This window comes from Myxine glutinosa, chromosome 1 (genome assembly GCF_964187855.1).
Source record: "Myxine glutinosa chromosome 1, kmMyxGlut1.1, whole genome shotgun sequence".
NCBI classification, from domain to species: Eukaryota; Metazoa; Chordata; class Myxini; order Myxiniformes; family Myxinidae; genus Myxine; species Myxine glutinosa.
In genome coordinates, this window is record NC_136261.1 from 54,807,288 (window position 1) to 54,813,287 (window position 6,000).

Consider the following 6,000-nt stretch of genomic DNA (forward strand, 5'->3'; position numbering starts at 1 on the left):
TCGTAGTCAAAGTGAGTCCCTGAATGGATTTCTCTCATCTCCCCTTCCTGTTCAGGCTGGAGTTCCCCAAGGCAGTGTTCTGGGCCCTGCGCTTTTTCTGGTCTTCATCAATGATCTCTCCGACTCTCTGGAAAATCCTCTCTATCTCTTTGCTGATGACTCCACTCTCTGCCGCTCCAATCCTCTTCCCTCAGATCGGCAGTCTGCAGCCTCCTCACTCTCTGCAGACCTGGACAAAATCACAGATTGGTCAAACAAGTGGAACATGTCTTTCAATCCTGACAAATCTCACACTCTTACTATGTCTCTCTGAAAAGACCGACTGCACAACCCTCCCATCTACTTTCTCAACAATGCTCTCCAAGAAGTTCTGTCACTCAAGCTTTTGGGTCTCACTATCTGCCATGATCTTTCCTGAGAAAACCAAATTTCCTAGCTGGCCTCCAAAGCCAGTCGCCGACTGGGCATCCTCCGTCGTGTGAAGTCCTTCCTTGGCACACCTGAACTCCTCACCACATACAAGGCTTTCATCCACAGCTCAATGAAATAATGTTCTCCCCTCTGGGCTGGTGCTCCTGCCTCACACCTAGCTCGGCTTCACGTTGTTGAAACCAAAGCTTTCAGAATCATTGGAATCTCCCGCGATGAAGCTAACTCCAAGGGCCTTTCACTCACTCACCACAGGTAGGTTGGTAGTCTTTCTGTCTTCTACTGACTCCTCTCCGGCCTTGATCCCCCAGCTCTCTCTGTGCTCTGTCCCCCTAATATTCCGACAGGTCGCACAAGATCTGCCTGCAACCCTCTTATGGTTAAACTGCCAAAATCAAGACTCTCTGCTCACCTTCACTCTTTCATTCCTCTTTTCTCCCGCCTCTGGAACAAACTCCCTCACTCCCTTCAATCCCACTCCTCCCTCCAGGTCGTTAGAACAGCTGATCACCACCATCTCTTATCTTCCCCCATCCAAAACCTAGATCTTTTCTACCCCTGATAATTCACCCCAGATCCACTTTTGTGAAATACCAACTTCTTTCCTGGAAGTCCTTGCAGTGTCCATGTATTTTATACTTCTCCCACCTCCCCCCAAGCCCTCTCCCTCCCACAGATCTTCCGATGTCCCTGCTCTCAAATGTTGTGTTTGTGTGCTTCCCCCTCTCTCCCCATCTTGTCTATCGCTCCCCTTATTTTGTGTTTTATGTGTCTGTTTGATTTTTTTGTGTGATTAATGTTGGCTTTCACAAGCCTCGATCTTGTATACAAAAAAACAAAAAAAAAACCCCAAACGTTCAGCCCACCGCGACGCTAATTTATGCTTTGACACCCGACAAAATGGATGCCTTCTTCCGATTGCCGATTTACAATGTAGACAATTTTGGAGTAAAAGTCGAAATCTTCACATTTAGCAGTGATGTCACATAAACCATTGTGTTTATTGTTTTTGGCCGAGTCGAAAGTAAACTTATCTCCAAGCATTGAAGTTTTAACATTTGGTAAGTGGCGTTTCAAGTGCCATGACACCACTGGATTGTTTGTGCTGTGGTTGTTGATGTCATCATCGATTTTGGATAAGCTACACAATACACCCTTAGGAATGGTTTATGTATCATTTGGTGCATATTTAAATCTATTCCATTGGCCCAGTCAGAAATTGATTTCTCCAGCGTCATTATGCACTGAGGTTGTTTTTTGCTGTTATTTCATGCCATGGACAATTCACCCTACCAAATGACTTTATCTACCCCATTCCCCATCCTTGACAGGTAGAAATGCAAGTGTACGAGTTAACATTAAAAAGTAGAGCAATGCGACTGTGTCACTAACATGCCTCCGCGTAGTCCCTACCCGTGACAATGGGTAGATGCCCTCGTTCGCTGTCCTAAAAATAATCAAGTTTGGTTTAAATCCCTTGAGCTGTTTTGAAGCATCACATTTTTACCACAGGACAGGTTTCACATCGATCGGAGAAGGGGTTTTTTGGGGGGTTGAAAAAAAAAATCGTCTTTCAAGCTATTACGGCTGCCACACCACATGACATATGTCATCAAAATGTAAACTCTGCATATGTATGGCTAGGGGATCACGTTTGTGAAGTTTCGTGTTGATTGGATAACGTTCGTTTTTCTAAGATGGCTGGCTGCCAAGCCATGTGACCTATGATGTCATAAATTTAATATTTGCATGAAATTTCAGATTTTTAGAATAAGGCATTCAATTAAAACATTTATGGCTGGTATACCACTTCACCGATGTTATCATTATCTTGGGTTTTGTTCCCCATTGTGAGTACTTGCCAATGTGCCAAGTTTAATTTTTTTTTTCCATTCAGCGGTTTCCGAGAATTTTTTAAAAATCATTTGCGTTTAATCCCAGATGGCTGCCATACCACGTGACCTGTGATGTCAAAATTATCATAACATTCTACATGGGTGTCACTTCTACCCTGAAAGTTTTGTCTCAATCGGACGTGTTTGCTGAGAAAAACGGGGTTACGGACGGACAACCTCTTGTAAATAGTAAATACAAACAAACAACCACTACATCAACCATTAACATGTCCATTTCATCAACCACTACATCAACCATCAACATGTCCATTTCATCAACCACTACATCAACCATTAACATGTCCATTTCATCAACCACTACATCAACCATCAACATGTCCATTTCATCAACCACTACATCAACCATTAACATGTCCATTTCATCAACCACTACATCAACCATTAACATGTCCATTTCATCAACCACTACATCAACCATCAACATGTCCATTTCATCAACCACTACATCAACCATTAACATGTCCATTTCATCAACCACTACATCAACCATCAACATGTCCATTTCATCAACCACTACATCAACCATCAACATGTCCATTTCATCAACCACTACATCAACCATCCATCAATCATCCAAAAAACAAACAAAACATCAATTGTATTGTATAAAAACATCTGTTTTTACGGACGGACAACTCGAAAACAAATGCTTCTGTCCACCTTCAGGGGCCGAGGCATAAAAACTTTCAGATTTAGAACTTTGTATTTTATGATATAGAAGCAGGGGTACCTGGCCATTGCCCGGTGCTGTTCTAATCCTGTTGGCATTTTGATGAAATAAAAAGTTAAAAAATTCCATTTTTTTTTTTGTGGGGGCCTAAAAAACTTCCCAACAGTCTACGCCCAATAAGGAATGGGGTCAGGGATCACTTGATATTTCCTTACACAGAGCTGCAAAGGCTTAGTCACCTAGGCACTATAGAGTGATTAAAAAAGAATCCACCTTCCCTCTCCCTCACCTTTCCAAAAAATGTTCACTTTTGTTGCTTAAAACACTCTTCGTCCTTCACCGATGAACCTCTGGAAGTTTGACGAAGACCTGTTTACTCAACTCTGAGAAAAATAGCAACAGACAGACAAACATGTCTCTTATAGTATAGATCATTGCCAACTGTGTCCTACGTGTTCCAGATTAATAATACATGCAGAAGTTACATTTTCCAAGTTGTCCAATAAATATTTTTTGTGTGTTTATATGCCGGAACTATTGTCCAACCAAATCCAGCAATTCAAACACTGTTGTCGCTCGTTGAAATGGCATCATTTCAGTCAAACAAACTTTCCCAGTCACCAATTAGCAACACTGCTAGATCTAGGTCTTGCTCAATAAAAGGTCATGTGAGTTTGTGGCTGCAGCTGCCCTGAGGTTAATGCTATGTCTTAGCCGTGGCAGATAGCAGGGGTTTGGGTGCAGACAAATAGGTCTTGAGCCGAGCTGAAACGTCGTGTGCGCATTGTCTTGCTCAAAGGACATTTGGACGCCATTTGTGTTTCCTCGGTCCAAGGACATGAGAACGTTAGTTGCATTTCCTACACGTATCTGTCTGCAGGTGACAGTGTCTCTGGAGTATCTGTATTGGGGTCCGCTTAGCATGTTAAACTAAAATACGCCTTTGTAGGCCCAACGAATGTCCTGGCTAGCTGCGGCAGCGAGCAAAGGATTGATGGCAGAGTTGAGGACAGCGAAGGCAGTGGCATAGTCAGCCTTGAAGAGCGCTGGGCATGCACGGCCACAGGAGGCATCACCTGTTGGTAGTAGGCCGAAGACTGGCCCCCAACACAAAATAAAAGCAACAAGAATCACGAGGATTGTCCTGAACGGTATACATGATACATGAACAGGTGTTGCTAGAGAATTCCACATTTTTAATCAATACAACAATGACAAATTAATTTAATACAGCAGCAGCAAAGCAAATACACACCTAAGCAAAGTAACTTTAAAGAAGTACCACTTCTGGTACGTTGTTCGTCGGAGAATACACGTGGCTCTGCACTACATGTCATCCACATCCAAATATAAGGAGTTAGTCATTAGTTATCTTCGCCTTTTGTTTTATTGTTGCTTGTCCCGATCGAGTTATATTTTTGATGTTTAAATAAATTGATATTGTATGTCGTTAAAAAATCCGGAAGTTTAGCGCGACTGAAGCAATGTTATGCACCACCATTATACACTGTGATAAGATGACGTGGCGCAATTTAGGACATGGAGACTTCAGTGATCGTCACAGAACGCAGCGACAATCCACGTCATACACAGCTATAACCAGTGGCGTCTTCTTAACCCCAACACTGCACCCTCTCACATGCCATGCCCTCTCACGCTATATATCGAGATACAACATGGATCTTGATGGTATTATGAAGGTGATGTGTGTTCTTGTGTTCAAATGTCCTTCCTATGATTGATTAACCGTGTGTGTGTTCATGTGCCTGCGTGTAGGCAAGGCCGACAGAGTATGCAAGTTTTCCACTTTCGCACATGTGTGGAGAAGGCCAAGAAATGTTCTTTTTCTTCCTCATGCATTTCAGGACGTCTCTCCAAACTCCAAATTCTGCTCGGTCTTCTATCCAAAAATTATTTGTCATGTCTCCTTTTTCCTTTCACCTCTTTCAAAACCGCGCCTCAGACTCTCCCTGCTCCCGAATCTAGATACCAGAGCCACCTCACAACTCCTGACTCGTATCCGTACAATCCTCACCACTGGTGTAGCGGTTATAGCGTCCACTCCTGTACCCCCCAACTCCGGTGACTCCTTATATGACGCTCTCTCCACAAAACGTTGACCGTCTGCTCTCCTCTCACCCATGTTTGCTCTTCCTAATCTGCAGGGATTTGAATTGCCACCATGCCAGCTGGCTTTGCTGGTTCACATACTTCATACAGTACATAACCGAGCAGATAAATCATTGTGTAAAATGGCTGCACTTAGTCTGTTTATTTTCTGATGAGGTTGTACTCAAATGGCACCTATTCATTTACTGGACCTTGTCTTGCCATACTTTACCACTAACTTGTCCTGCTCCTCAGCTTCCGTAGGATCTCCCGGCCATGAGATGGTTAAAATTATTCGGTTCCTTGGTAGTCATGTGAGAATCCCCAAGGTGTAGATGTGTATGGCGATTTGGTAAAACTGGTTGGTTTGGCACAAACCTTGCTCTATCCATTCGAGAATGATCCATCATCACATCAGCTCCTAACAATAACTGCTCCTGGAATTTCTTCTTCAAAGGATGATCTTCTCTTCACAAATTCATTTCATTCCGCATTCAACTTTGCTGTCCATCTTTTTTTTCCTTCTTTTTTTTTGGTATATGCCCAGGGGGCAAACCCCCCATTTTTTGTGAAAACAGACACGGTCTGCTATAAAAGGTTGTTGTATATGGTTGGATTCCTTAAACACCCAGCAACAACTGCCAGGTGGACAACCTTTCCAACAGGCTACTGTAACTGTGCAATTCAAGATGGCGTCCAAGATGGTCGCCATATTTTTAAATCTCCATATTGTCGTCAATTGTTATCTTATTTTCATGTGTAATACTTTGTTTCTCTGATTTTCAACGTCAGGGAATCTATTTATGATGGTTTCAGAGTGATATGATGTGTTTTATACCATGTACTAGGCCTAGTATTTATTACATGTTAATATAT